Here is a 15,067-nt window from a genome sequence, read left to right on the forward strand (position 1 = left end):
AAAAACTGTTTAAAGAAACCGAAATAGAGAGGTTGAGTAGATAAACAAAAATTAGAAACAGTAAGAAACAGGGAGAGAGAAACAGCGAGACAGAGAGAGTTGAAGATTGATATGAGAGATGACCCATTCTAGTTAAGTCACAAAAGGCTCAGGGCTATTGCTGCCATTAACTTTGATGCAATGGGTTGCCATCAAACTTTATACTGATGCTGAATTTCTGTGTCTTGCGATGCTTGGAAGACATGTACCAGTAAATACACATAGAGGACAACACATTCACAGCTCCACACACACTGAATACTGCCATGATATAAATGGGAAAAGGGTGCTTGATGTGTAAATAATATCCTGAGCTTGGACTATAATCAAGGGTGCAGAACTATGCTCTGAAAGAAAAACAGCTACAACCAACAACAATTTGGCTACACTGTAAAAACTAACCTATGGAATAAAACAATTAAAAAAATTGAAGATATTAGATAGTGCGTCAAACATCAAACATAGTTTCTCCCAAATGTCAAGAGCAAAGTGGCTTTTTAAATCTAGATTTAAAGGCCAAATGACCATAAAACCAGCAAAAGGGGCTGTACTTAGTTTTACCCTTTGGTATTTCTCGGTTCTTAGTTTTTGTCCTTGTACTTTTAAAACTTCTCAAGTTTCTTCTTCCTGATGTTGCCATCAACTGGTATAGCAACTTCTATCACTATGGACTTCTTCCTCTGCCTGCCCACCACTACTCTGTTCGGCTGGTTAGCCATCACCTGTTTCTCTGTCTGTATCTGAAAGTTCCACAGGATTTTAGATGATTCTCAACCATCCTTAGGAGATTATCCCATTTTGATGTCAGGACTTCCAGGCCATACTTGACTCAGTTGTTTATGTATACTCTGGCAGGTTATGGCGTTAATGTATGCCTTGCCTGATAGCGTCTTGCATCCTGCAGTTATGTGCTGGATTGTCTCAGGGACATCTTTGCACTGCCTGAACCTGGGGTCTTGCCTGGTGTGGTAGACCCCAGCCTATACTGCTCTTGTGCTTATAGCTCATTCCAGTGCTGATTAGTGCATCTGTGCTGGCTTTCAGTCCAGCTTCATCCAACTATTGGTAGAAGATTTTTAGTATCAGCCATTTTTTCTGTCTGCCATACCTGTCTTTCCATGATGTTTCCTTTTAAACAACAAACAGCACAGCATAATCAGTGAAGACCTTTGTCAGGTTGAGTCTCTGTGCTCTAATAATAACCACATTCTTACTAATGTTGAGGGTTATCTCTCTTCAGTGACCTTCAGTGAACATTATCATCATTCATCCATCCATTCTCTTCCGCTTCCCAGCTACCATAGGGCGAGAGGGAGGGTACAGCCTGGACAGACTGCCAGCGTGTCACGTCCTAAGAACAAACATTATAAATTATATGTATTTCTTTGTGTCATTACCATATCTAAATGTCTACTATTCCTTAAAAAAATAAAAAGTTTCCAAATAACTGATATACAGTGGAAATTGTTTTAAAAAACTGTTTTTTTGTTTTGATATATTTTTGCTTCATATTAGTCATACTGAGTTACAATCCATAATTTTCAGTTCACATGCTTTTTACTTCATAACTGCATCAATTTGATAACCATAATCACCAAAATGGAATTAAATCTTAAAGCCAATCTGCTTGAAAAAAAAAAAAAGAACATCATTGCAAAAGAGCCTGTATGAGCCTCTTTTCCAAAGTAGCTGGTGAATTCATTTAAATATGTTTAACTTAATGTTATAGTGTTAAAATAAATCAGTGAAAAACCCTCATTATAGATGTAATAAAGATGATAATCAATAAAATTCCGCTATTTACAAAAAGTTTGCTTAACTGAAATGTAAAAAAATTGAAGTGCGAGATAATGAATGTTTACTGATTGTGGGACAAGCAGACTCGGAAAGGTAATGGCAAATCAAAGACAGACAATGGCTCTTAACTCTTTAACAACCAAAATTCATACACTCCTAAAGGACTTATTTTGTAATTTTGGCTGTAAAATTAATTTATAATTAATAATAATTAATTTTTCAGGAACTATTTGATTTTTCTCTCTGGCGCAAAATGGTTGAGGAGTAAGGTAATGTGAAGTGCACATTGTAAAATCTATGTGGAGCTGATGTTCATGAGAAAAAAAAATATTTTATGCCACACAGCAGGCATTCAGTCCTATACAGAACCCAGACATATAAATAACAGCATTTTTTCCCATTTCTAAAATTTTCTTTATCTCCTTTTATGTCACACTATTCAACCATGACATGCATTGAACTATGTAAATGAATTTCCAAAGTGAAAATGACGCTGAGAAACTAGAGCTTAATGTAAAAGGGGTTGGAAGATCTTAAGGTCTTAGCTGCTAATCTGCGTCATCATCAATATAGTTTCACTGTTCTTGCTGTGGACTATAGCATGTTGTCCCAAAAAAACAAGTTATCTACTTATAATAAAAAAGGTTTCACTGTAAACATTCTGTACATCTAGCTTCAGGGTACACAAAAGCTAAATATAGTCAACATATCCATGTGTATGTGTGTGTGTTAAAATCACAGCAATCACACTGGAAATTGCTGAAAAGGCGGATGTCTGTCTGCCTAGATAATTGAATGCACATGTGTCATTGTGATGCTCTGACCCTGCCTTGACCACAACAGATTTGGACAGCTCTCATCCCAAAGTCAGAGTGGTCCTGCTGGGACAGTTGCTCTGAGCACAGCTTGTACATGTGGGTCATTTTCCTTGCTAGGATACTGGACCCAAATCCCTCTGGGTAAAAAATCACCTGGATGGAGAACAGAAAAACAGTTATAGTGATTATAGATGCAGCTGAGCTTAAGTCAATAAAACAGATCAAAGAAAAAAGAATTGATGAATCATTTTATAGAGACACAGTATATATGAGAAATTAGGATAACACTAAAACTGCCAGTTACTTCTGCAATATGAAAAGAAGAAAGAAAGTGTACTTTATTGATCCCCATGGGAAAATTCCTCTCTGCATTTAACCCATTCACTCAGTGAAGCAGTGAGCAGCCATTGGGCGCAGTGTGTAGGGACGGTACCTTGCTCAGGGGTACCTCGGGGTAGCTGTTCAGGGAATCGAACCCCCGACCTTCCAATCATGGGGCCACCATTCTACCTACTGAGTAGTTTACACAAACTTAACATTAAATAATAATTGCTAATCATTTGAAATGCTGATTTATAAGCCATAAGTCAGAATCAGGTGTGCGTTTGTTTTGTGTGTACCTTTGCAGCTTTGGCATTTTGCATGTTTATGAGTTGCTGAGCAATGACAGAGAACACTTCAATATTCATTCGGTTAAATTTGTCAAAACAACACCAAGCTCCTGACAGAGCCAGCCCACCGAAGAACCGCCCCATTATCTGTACAATATTGTGATTGATTAAAAACAGATCTGTCTGTGGAAAACTGAGACTAGAAAACCTGCAAGACACTCACGCTGAATACAAATACCTGCAATTCAATTGCTAATTTTAATATTTCAAAGAAGCTATTGCACAGCTTTGTGTGTGTGCGTGTGTGTGCGTGCGTGCGTGCGTGCGTGCATGTGTGTGAGGCATCAGTAATTTCCACTTGTCTCACAGACAGTGGAATAAAGTATTACAGATCGCCCTATATGTTGGTAAGCCACACAGGAAGATCTGGACGAAAAATGGGATTCCAGCCTGGATAAATCCAAACACCTGTCCAGCTTTAATCTACTTCAGGTGTTGTTTAACAATAACAAACTACAGAAGACAGAGAGAATGCTTTCCCAGCTGTCTTGTCAGTATGGGCTTTCAGCAATACTGACTCCAACCTATCTGAACTGCAAGAGAAATAATTGAATAGCACCTTAAATGAAAAGCACAGTAGGTTTCAAATTAAAATTCGGTGGGGCATTTAGAAGTTTGTGGGGTTTTAGAATAAAGATATATTCAAATATTCAGTCAAAAGGTTATTACATATGGATTAATATTAACAAGTTGTGTTATTGTTAACGGATCGTAATTGATGGGAAAAAAATGATGAAACAAATAAACAAACAAACAAAGAGAAAACAGTTTAAATATATTTATCAAGTATGCTTGAATCTTAAGTTTTGAATTTTCTATTTTGTAAGACAGAGTCATTGTTTGGGTCCTGTACTAAATTTATACTCTAATTAATGCAAATTTAAAAAAACAAAATATTTATCGTCTTAATAATACATGTTATCTATTATAGCTACAGTTGAATTCCTACCACTGATTTCCATAACTCAAACAGCTACTAATCAAGAGGTAAACAGACAATAGAGAACAGTTACATTACAGTTTTTCTCGATTGCTTAAACACTGTAACCAGGCCTCTAAACTAAAATTTCAAAACCCTAACGCTATTGTTCAAAAAGCTCACCCATTTCCCTGAACTATAAACACTATTCCCTGCTTTGACACATGACTCAAATTTGGTGAACTGTTACTGCAAAACTCTACACACAAATCCCTACATTTTACAGTGCTTACACCATGTAGTCATTTAGAAAGCACTAGCATGCAATAATGTTAACTTACAGTTTTTTCTGAATGCTCAAACCCTAACTGTGATTCCTGTAGCACAATCTCTAAAACTATTCAGACTTATAGCAAAACCACTCACTGAGTTTGCAAAACTAAAAGCACAAAAACTGCTTTGCACTCAGTTTGCAATTTTGTAACACACACTTTGCAAAACTGTAGGCACAATTCACTGCACAACACTCAATTACCAAATTTCCAACACACTCCTAGCAAAAGTATACACATGTATGGCTATCATTAACACTAATTTGCCAACTGTCTGGCACACTTTCACATGTGAAAACTTTTTTAGATAATTAGTTCACTTTGCAATCAGCCTAAGCACTATAATACAGGTAAGCTGTGTGTGCGGAGTACAATGGAGGGAGCAGAAAGAGTGAGAAGTAGAGGAGGCCGAGGAAGAGGACGTGGAGGTGAAGAAGTAGGATGAAGAGGACGACAAGGACAAGGAGGAGCAAGAGGAAGACGAGGAGGGGGGAGAGGAAGATGAGGAGGGGGGAGAGGAAGGGTAGGAAGAGTAAGAAATAGAATTGCTGATGACATCAGAGCTACAATAGTGGACCATGTAATCAACCGTGGAATGACCCTGAGGGTAGCTGGCCAACGGGTCCAGCCTAACTCGAGCCGCTACACTGTAGCAAGCACCATAAGGACATCTTGAAATGAGAATCGGTGAGTACAGTCACTTCGCACAAAGATTTGTAGCACTGCCATATGCCAATGAGAAACACACCAATACCATTGATGTAAAAATACTGAAATTGTTACTTTACAGAATTGCTAGATGACCAGATGCTGGGGCAGAGGAAGCATGTTCACTGCAGACCAAGTAACCCATATAGTCATTATGGCGACTGCAAATAATCCTATACTTGGAAATAAACACTTGTGTTTGTTTTGATGTACTTGAAGTTTGGATCCCTCTATGCTTATGGATCTATGACAGAAGTATGAGCTCAAACTGACATAGCCTACCTTGTGCACAGAGAAAGCAAAAGCCAGATGTGTTTTGTATTCATACCATCAGTGTGCAGTTGGCGCATTGTGTGCTTAGTAGATGATGGCTTGTGTGTACTGTTTGATACGGAAACACCATTTTTACGAAGGTGTGAAGAGTTAATCTAGCTGTGTTTGCTTTTGCAAGAGAACTACAATGTTTTGATGATTGGGTGACAGGTTTTCTTATTTGTGTGAAGAGTTTTGCAAAATTAGCCAATAGTTACAAAAAATGTGCTTAAGCAATCAGAAAAAACTGTAAGTCAGCATAGCTTGAGCTCAATTAGCACACAATTAACCAGGTGGAAACACTAGGAGTCAAAATTTAGCACACACCAATCAGAACCTGCGATGGATAGATAAAAGGGCCAAAGTCAGCTCATTCAGGTTTGAAACAATGGATCCAAAGAGATGCAAAGGAAGAGGACGTGGTGGAGAAAGAGGACGTGGTGAAGGAGGAGGACGTGGTGGAGGAAGAGGACATGGTGAAAGAGGAGGACGTGGTGGAAGAGGAGGAGGAGGTGGTCTAGGACAACAGGAAGGTGGTGGAGGAGGAGGGAGAGGTGGAGGAGGAGGAGGACGTGGTGAAGGAGGTGGAGGTGGAGAACGACGGCGACAAGGAAGGGGAAGAGCAAGGGCAAGAAGACAGTCAGTCTCGGATGAAATTCGAGCCACTTTAGTTGACCATGTCCTTGTCCATGGGATGACTATGAGGGAGGCTGGGCAACGAGTACAACCAAATTTGAGTCGCTTCACTGTTGCCTCCATCATCAGAACCTTCAGGGAGGAAAACAGGTAGGTGTACTTGCAGTAAGACTGCTTTGTACAGTAACGTTTAAGTTACTGAACTTATGTGTCTTGAGTTTCAGTATGTTTCCATTATTTGCCTGTAAAATGAATGTGTGACAGTTACAGTAATGAGTGCTTCTATTTTTGTAGGACACAGAGACGACCACCTGGTGGAGGCAGGTCAAGGCTTTTGTCGGAGGAGCAAGAGAGGGAACTTGTAAACATGGTAATTGCAAATAATGTAATCCGCCTGCAAGAGATTCAAAGGAGAGTGATTGAGGATGATCATCTTTTTCGAGGCATAAATGCCGTCAGCCTCTCCACAATTGACCGCATCCTCCGAAAGAATCAATTCCGGATGAAACAGGCATACCGAGTCCCTTTCGAACGAAACTCTGACAGAGTGAAAAACCAACGTGTGGAATATGTTCAGGTATGAGTTTTGATACTGTATAAAGTATTGTGTACCATCACAGCATGGCAGTTTATGCTGCCATTTCAGCACTCTTGAACTGTGGTTCAGGGTACCGATTGACTCTACTGTGTTATGTGTTTTGCAGAGAATCTTTGAGATTGAAGGACGGCCTGTTCCCCATGAAATAATCTTTGTGGATGAGGCAGGTTTTAACCTGACCAAAAGAAGGAAAAGGGGGAGGAACATAATTGGCCATTGGGCTATTGTAAATGTCCCTGGTCAGCGTGGGGGGAATGTCACTATGTGCGCAGCCATCAGCCAACGAGGGGTACTCCACCGCCATGCCGTACTAGGACCCTATAACACTATGCTTCTCCTTGCTTTTCTTGATGGTTTAAGACAACATATGTTCCAGCTGGACTACAGGGAACCAGCACAGCCAGAGCAGCCTCACTACGTTGTTGTGTGGGATAACGTCAGCTTCCATCGCGCTGCTCTGGTTCGTGACTGGTTTACCAATAACCCAAGGTTTTCTAATATCTTTCTGCCTGCATACTCTCCCTTTCTAAAACCGATAGAGAAGTTATTTTCGGCATGGCGGTGGAAAGTGTATGACCGAGAACCTTATGTCCGTGTTCACCTCCTTCAGGCCATGGAAGAGGCCTGCCTAGACATATCAGTAGATGCATGCCAGGGGTGGATCAGGCATGCAAGAGGATTTTACCCCCGCTGCCTGGCCAGGGCCAATATAGCCTGTGATGTGGATGAGATTCTCTGGCCTGACCCAGACCAAAGACAAGATGCTGAGGTGGGATAATGTTTCTGGTGTGTGTTGTACTGTATAGTACATGAATGACAATGTGCCACTGTACATACATTGGTTGCGTCTTTTGTGTTTATCATGTGACAAGGGTTTTGAAGGGGAGAACCATAAGCAACCTATTTGTTTTGGAACTATTGTTTTGAATTAATTGTACCAGTGTGCAAAACTCTATTGTAGTGTGTGTGTTTTTGAGGGCTTGTGTTTGATGTCTGAGGGCAAAGTTTGGTTTTTCAGCAGGAGTGAATAGTTTTGGGTGTAGAGCTTCATTTTGACCTGGAAATAGGATGTTTGGGATTTGTTATGGATTTGTGTTTACTGTTGTGAGGATATGAGGCGTAGTTTCAAGAAATGTGTTTTAGCAATCGAGAAAAACTGTAAATAAGAAAGATTAATGCTGCATAGTTGCACACGACCATATAGTTTAACTGCCACAAAGCAATAGTGCCATCTAATGGTACATGGTAGTAGATTCAGTCAGATTGTCACAGGCAGCACTCTGTTAAAAACATATGTTTGCAATGTAGTACATTCAAAGTTATTTAAAAAAGACACAAAAAATATTCCTGTATTGACAAAAAGAGATAACAGAAAAAGAATGGATGCATGTTTCTATGAAACTGAAAAAGACAGAAAAAAACTTACTCGAAACCCTAACCTGTATGGGATTCAAGAGAAGTCGAAATGAAACAACACACCATTTACAAAAATGTGCCACAATGTAAGTGTAATTTATGCAACCAGTTTTACGTCAATAATACTTTATTTACAAGTGTATGTGTCATTTTAAACCAAGGCTCAGTCAGTGTAAGGCAGGTATCAATAGATATAGTCCACATTATTAGAAGCTGAACAGTTGCACCTTTTTATTTCTCCAGGCCCTGTATTTCAGCACTTTTAATATGTGTTAAATTTTGACAAAGCAACCTATCGCAACTGTCAAAACTGCATCTGTTATAGCTTTGGTATGTGTGTCTGCCGATGGAAGGTGTACAATAACATGTACAGATGATTTAACTGTTGAGCAAAACAACAGAATGTAAGCAGAGCAAATATATGTATTAACAAACTCTCATTGGTACATTCAGCAGAACAATAATCCTAAAATATGAGTTGAAAGTTGTTACAATCAGATGCAATAAAGACTTCAAAGAGTCTGTCTAATTGAATTCACCATCATTCTGATTGAGCTTGTTTGTCAAACTAATTTGTAAACTCTGCATTTTAATGTGCTGTATAAATATCTCTATTGAATATGTTGATTAACTATTACTAATAATATATGATGATTTTGTTAGTTGTTTTGTGCTCTGTTATATTTGACTCTGTTTAATCTCTCACATTTTTAAGCAGAGCACCAAAAAAAAAAAATGGAAAACTGTTTAGATACTTAGAACTGGAACTCTACTCTTTTCTACTCTATTTGAGCACTCAAAGCATTTTCTTACTACAAGCCTCATTCACACATTCACACAAGTGCTTTTTTCTATGCCTAACCACTTTAACCTAAAACTCTACATTCAGATAGATGCACTGGGAGGAACTGGGATATAACCACCAACCTTTTGGCTTGTGGACGACTGGCTCTCTATTACTGCGAGTGGTGTGATAACCATTCTAGGAAGGTATCCCAGATATTCATAGCCGTAAATGCATGTGGACAGCTCAATTGTTGCTACACAGTTGTTTAAGTTCATGTCCCACTTGAAGGATAGTTGTCTCTGCCATTCAAGTCCAAGTTGTACCTGATATCAATCAAAAGAAAGCCTCGAGTCAAGTCAAGTTTTAAACCTAAGTTACACTGATCACAGGAAAAATCTCCAGTTAAATCTTGTACGTATTATACGTATTATATTAAGCCAAGAACAGACGTTTATCAATGGTCAACTGACGCTGGTCTATCGTACCTTTTCCCAAACTAGATAGGTGACAATGTCCCTGGCATGGATATCGATGGTGACGACATGGCATTTGTGTCAGTGGTGATGTCATTAAAATGTGCAGGCTTGTTTGGTCAGGTTAAAATTTAATCACACAATAAAGAAGGCACAGTGAGAATTTGTACTGCCAAACGGTCATGGTCTCTCTCCAAGTGTGTTTCCACGTCCCTGCCCTACATCATCTGTGATATGGTCAGCACCACCTGGTGGACGCAAAAACAAAGTGAAATTAAAATCTCGTATAAAGAAAGAGTAAGCAAGCACACACGCAAACACACACACACACACACACACACTGGACACCCATCCCACTAATCACAGATACATAGATTAATGTACACACACACTCTCACAAATTTTGTGTATATGTGTGTGTGTGTTCTATGTGTGTATCTGCGATGGGTATCCAGCCACCACTTATTCCTCCGTAGACTTCACCTGGTAGGCTGTAATGGCCTCCTTGCTAAGCTGTTGCTGTGAGGAAAATCTAGCATCCTCCACACTGCAAAGCCAATCTTCGACGTTCCCTCATGCACAGAGCAGCAGAATCACTTGGGGATGAGGATTTGATTACATCTGTTGTGTCTTGTTATGATATACTGTAATTTCCAGAGGAGCAGAGAGTGGACTTCATCTGAATACAGCTGTCAATTATAACACTCTTGCCAACAAAGTTTTCGTGACAATACCGCTTTTCATTTTCAAATGTTTTAATTTTGGGTACAAATTAAAACTGGGAATGTCCGTTTTTTGCTTTAAATGCTGTCTGTAGGAGTTCTTGCATAATGCAAAATAATTCTCACCACAGTGAGAGAGCTGAAATTTAAAATTCTGCAACTGCAATTAAAAATTACATAAACTTTATGATTAGAATGACTATTATTCAAATTAATAATACTGTTATGCAAAACTGTTCACTTGAAAGATGTGCACGCAGGCTTTTTCTTGCTTTCAAATTACTGGATACCTAACAGCAACTGGTAGCTCAATCGGTGGTCCAATCTAAGGATTCTAATCTGCCAGATAGATGAGTATAAGCGATTTTATGAGATATAAGGGTTTGTTTTTTTGTTTTTTTCAATTTCTATCTACCCTTTTAGTAAGGACTGGAACAAGAAAATAACAGGCTGAATAAAACACAGTCAGAGAATAATGATCACAAGTGTGAAGGTTACTCAAATCTGACCTTTTCTCCCTCAGGGAAGGCCATATTCAGGATGTCTTTGCTATATATGGTCCTCTGTTCTCCAGCACCCACCATTTCTGGAGCACCAGAAGGTTCTTCGGCCAATAAAGCAAACTCTAGTCGTGTAATGGCATCAAAACACTTCCTGAGGTGAGCCTGCACTGCTTGAAGGTTATATGTCTGAGCCAGAATCTTTAGCAGCTAATCACTGGATAAGAAGCAAAATCTATACGTCTGAGAAAAAGCATAAATACAAGCAGAGTGTGCAAATAGTTAGAATTTAAGAATAATCTTCTTCTATTTTCTTTAAACGCAAAATGTAAAATGTAAAGAATTACAGATTTCTGTAGTACATAACTGAATTAAAGAAAAAAAATGATGATAATTGGCCATGATCTTCAAGTAGTCAGGTGTCAATAGATTAAACATAACTACAAATACGAAGTGAAAATTACAGCATATAGCACAAATGCTATTTAAAAGTTGACATCATTAAAGGAATAAATAGAAAAAAAGATCTAAAATTTGAAAAAGCTGCTGTGTTTTCAGGGCCTGAGATCATTTAAGATGGAGAAAGATGAAGTTGAAAATTGTCCATTCAAAATTTGAAATTATATCAGGAAATCATGACCGTCATATCCTCCGGACAACAGGAGAGGCTCATGATAAGTGCAAGAGGTAACATGATGATATGGGGTTGCAATCACACACATGGCAAGAGTAATGTTTATATCTGTTAAGCACCATAATTTCTTAATGAAGCAGGGAGGTTTTCGAAAAAGATAAGCTACAATCCAGCAAAAGACTGATTTTAAAACTACAACAATTGGCCTTAGTGGTCTCAAAAGAAGAGTAATGTAAGTGATGTGATGCAATGCAGTGAAAGAAATACCACTGACCCATTTTTTGAAAAGGGCTGCAGCTTTCAAATTGTAAATTTCAGTATATTAATATCTATCTATCTATCTATACATACATACATACATACATGGGGACAGAGCATCTCCTTGGTAGATCCCACACCTGATGGTGACATGTGCTATGGGCTTTGAAGTTGGCATCTAGTGTCGTGCGCCACATCCCCATTGAGTTCCTGATGAAGGCTCTTTTAGGGTCCTGTTGATCTTTTATAGTTCTAGGCATTCCAGGATCCATATGTGGGGCATTGAGTCATAGGCCTTCTTGTAATAAATCCAGGCAATGCACAGGTTGGTCAGTCTGGTCTTGCAGTCTCGGCTGATTGTTCAGTCTACCTTCAAGCTTGGGTCCTCTACCAGAGGCCTGGAAGTTTGAGGGTCCTGGGCGGTATCTTAGCTGTTCCCAGGACTGCGCTCTTCTGGACAGAGATCTCCGATGTTGTTTCTGGGATCTGCTGGAGGCTCTCGCCTAGGTTGGGAGTCACTGCACCGAGTGCTCCAATTACCACTTGGACCACCATTGCCTCCTGTGAGAGTCCTGACACCCCTCCCCCACCCATCACCTTCACTCAATACCAGGTTGAGATGCAAATGAGGAGACTTCACTCAGGCAAGTCTGCTGGACCAGACGGAGTGAGTCCCCTTGTCCTCAAGGCCTGTGCCCCCCAGCTGTGTGGAGTCTTTCATAAACTGTTTATGCTGAGTCTGAGTCTGCAGAGGGTCCCGGTGATGTGGAAGACATCATGCCTCGTCCCTGTACCAAAGACGCCTCGTCCCAGTGGCCCCCAGGATTACAGGCCCGTGGCACTGACCTCCCACATCATGAAGACCCTGGAAAGGCTCATCCTGGACCAGCTGCGACCCATAGTAAGACCACATCTGGATCCCCTTCAGTTCGCTTATCAGCCTCGTCTCGGAACAGAGGACGCCATCATCTACCTGCTCAATCGTGTCTACACCCATCTGGACCAGCCGGCGAGCACTGTGAGGGTCATGTTTTTTGACTTTTCCAGTGCTTTCAACACCATCAGGCCGACCCTCCTGGGTGATAAGTTAGCAGCAATGCAGGTGGATGCTTCTCTGGTGTCCTGGATTGTTGATTACCTGACAGGAAGACCACAATATGTACGTCTCCCACAGTGTGTGTCTGACAAGGTGATTAGCAACACAGGGGCACCACAGGGGACTGTCCTCTCCCCCTTCCTCTTCACCCTCTACACCACAGACTTCAGCCACTGCACAGAGACCTGCCATCTTCAGAAGTTTTCTGATGACTCTGCGGTGGTTGGATGCATCAGCAGTGATGATGAGACAGAGTACCGGGCTGTGGTCGACTCCTTTGTCACGTGGTGTGAGCAGAATCATCTGCAGCTCAACGTGGCAAAGACCAAGGAACTGATCGTGGACTTCAGGAAGACCAGGAAACACTTGACCCCTGTTTCAATCCAGGGGGTCAGTGTTGACATTGTGGAGGACTATAAATACCTTGGAGTACACATTGACAATAAACTGGACTGGGCTAAAAACACCACAGCACTTTACAGGAAGGGCCAGAGTCGTCTCTATTTTTTGAGGCGACTGAGGTCCTTCAACATCTGCCAGAAAATGCTGAGGATTTTCTATGAGTCTGTGGTGGCCAGTGCGATCCTCTATGCTGTTGCATGCTGGGGGAGCAGGCTGAGGGTCGCAGATGCCAACAGACTTAATAAACTGATCCGTAAGGCCAGCAATGTTGTGGGGATGGAGCTGGACTCCCTCAAGGTGGTGTCGGAGAGGCGGATGCTGTCCAAGATAAAGACAATGTTGGATAACACCTCCCACCCACTCCATGACATGTTGGTCAGTCACAGGAGCTCGTTCAGTGAGAGACTGAGATTACCGAAAAGCACCACTGAACGACACAGGAAATCATTCCTGCCTGTGGCCATCTCCCTGTACAACGCATCCACTTAACACACTGTTTGCTGCTACAACTACACATGTTTCTTTTCCAAATATTTATTTATAAGTGACTTATGTATGTATGTATGTATATATATGTATATATTGTACTATTCTTAGTTAGCGTATTGTCTGTCTTGTCTTAATGTTGGTTTAAAATGGAGCACTGTAACAAAAAATAATTTCCCCCAGGGATCAATAAAGTATTCTGATTCTGATTCTGATTCTGATTACCTTCACCCTCCACATCCTCTCAAGCTCTTCTCTGAGCCCTTGGTACTTCTCCAGCTTCTCGTGTTCCTTCTTCCTGATGTTGCTGTCATTTAGTATCGCTACATCAGTCACTACGGCTTTCATCTTCCGCTTGTCTACCACCACTATATCTGGTTGGTTAGCCACCACCATTTTGTCCATTTGTATCTGGAAGTCCCACAGGATCTTAGTTTGGTCATTCTCCACCACCTTTGGAGGCATCTCCCATTTTGACCTTGGGACTTCCAGTCCATACTTGTCAGAGATGTTCCTGTATACTATGCCGGCCACTTGGATATGGCGTTCCATGTATGGCTTGCCTGCTATCATCTTGCACCCTGCTGTTATGTGCTGGATTGTCTCAGGGGCATCTTTACACAGGCTGCACCTGAGGTCTTGCCTGGTGTGGTAGATGGATCTTGGGCTCGGAGCTTGCTAATGTACTGTCATGATTAGTACCTCTGTGCTGTCTTTCAGTCCAGCTTCATCCAGCTACCGGAAGGATGTCTGGATATCAGCCACCTCCTCTATCTGCCGGCGATACATACCATGTCCTTCCATGATGGTTCCTCCTCTTTCTTGGATTTCTGCTGCCTGGGATATTCACTGAGCACGCAGTTGGTTGGAGCCATCTTCCTGATGCATTTGTGGATGTTGCCTCATCCTGGACTGTGGTCCTGAAACTCACTAGTCCCCAGCCTCCTTCCTTCCACTTAGCATACAGCCTCAGAGTGCTGGACCTGGGGTGAAACCATCCATGCATGGTCAGGAGCTTCCTTGTGTTTCCTTGAGGCGACTTTTGTTGTGATTTGGCGCTATATAAATAAAATTGAATTGAATATGTCAGTGGCTTTTATCTCCTCCTTTGGCAAGCTTATTATCCCAGCAGGGTACCTGATCACAGGCAGGGCGTAGGTGTTGATAGCCTGGATCTTGTTCTTGCTGTTCAGCTGACTCCTCCATTTACTTCTTTACTTCTGAGAAACTAAAGATGCTATTTTTTATACTTTATATTATTTTAGTACTACTTACTTTCCCAGCTTTCTGTTACCCTGGTCTCAACTTTTTGGAGCCATGTTCCTGCAATAAAATTCAAAATGTGCTAATTTTCTCATAAAAATAGAAAAAATTCTCAGGATAAACAAAGATCGGTTTTTATTTGCATTTTGCACTTTGATACTTTTGGAAATGGGATTGTTAAAACAAAAAAGATGCTGTTT

This window comes from Copadichromis virginalis, linkage group LG6 (genome assembly GCF_057382275.1).
Source record: "Copadichromis virginalis isolate Kocher_CV1m ecotype Utaka linkage group LG6, C_Virginalis_male_GT1.1, whole genome shotgun sequence".
NCBI classification, from domain to species: Eukaryota; Metazoa; Chordata; class Actinopteri; order Cichliformes; family Cichlidae; genus Copadichromis; species Copadichromis virginalis.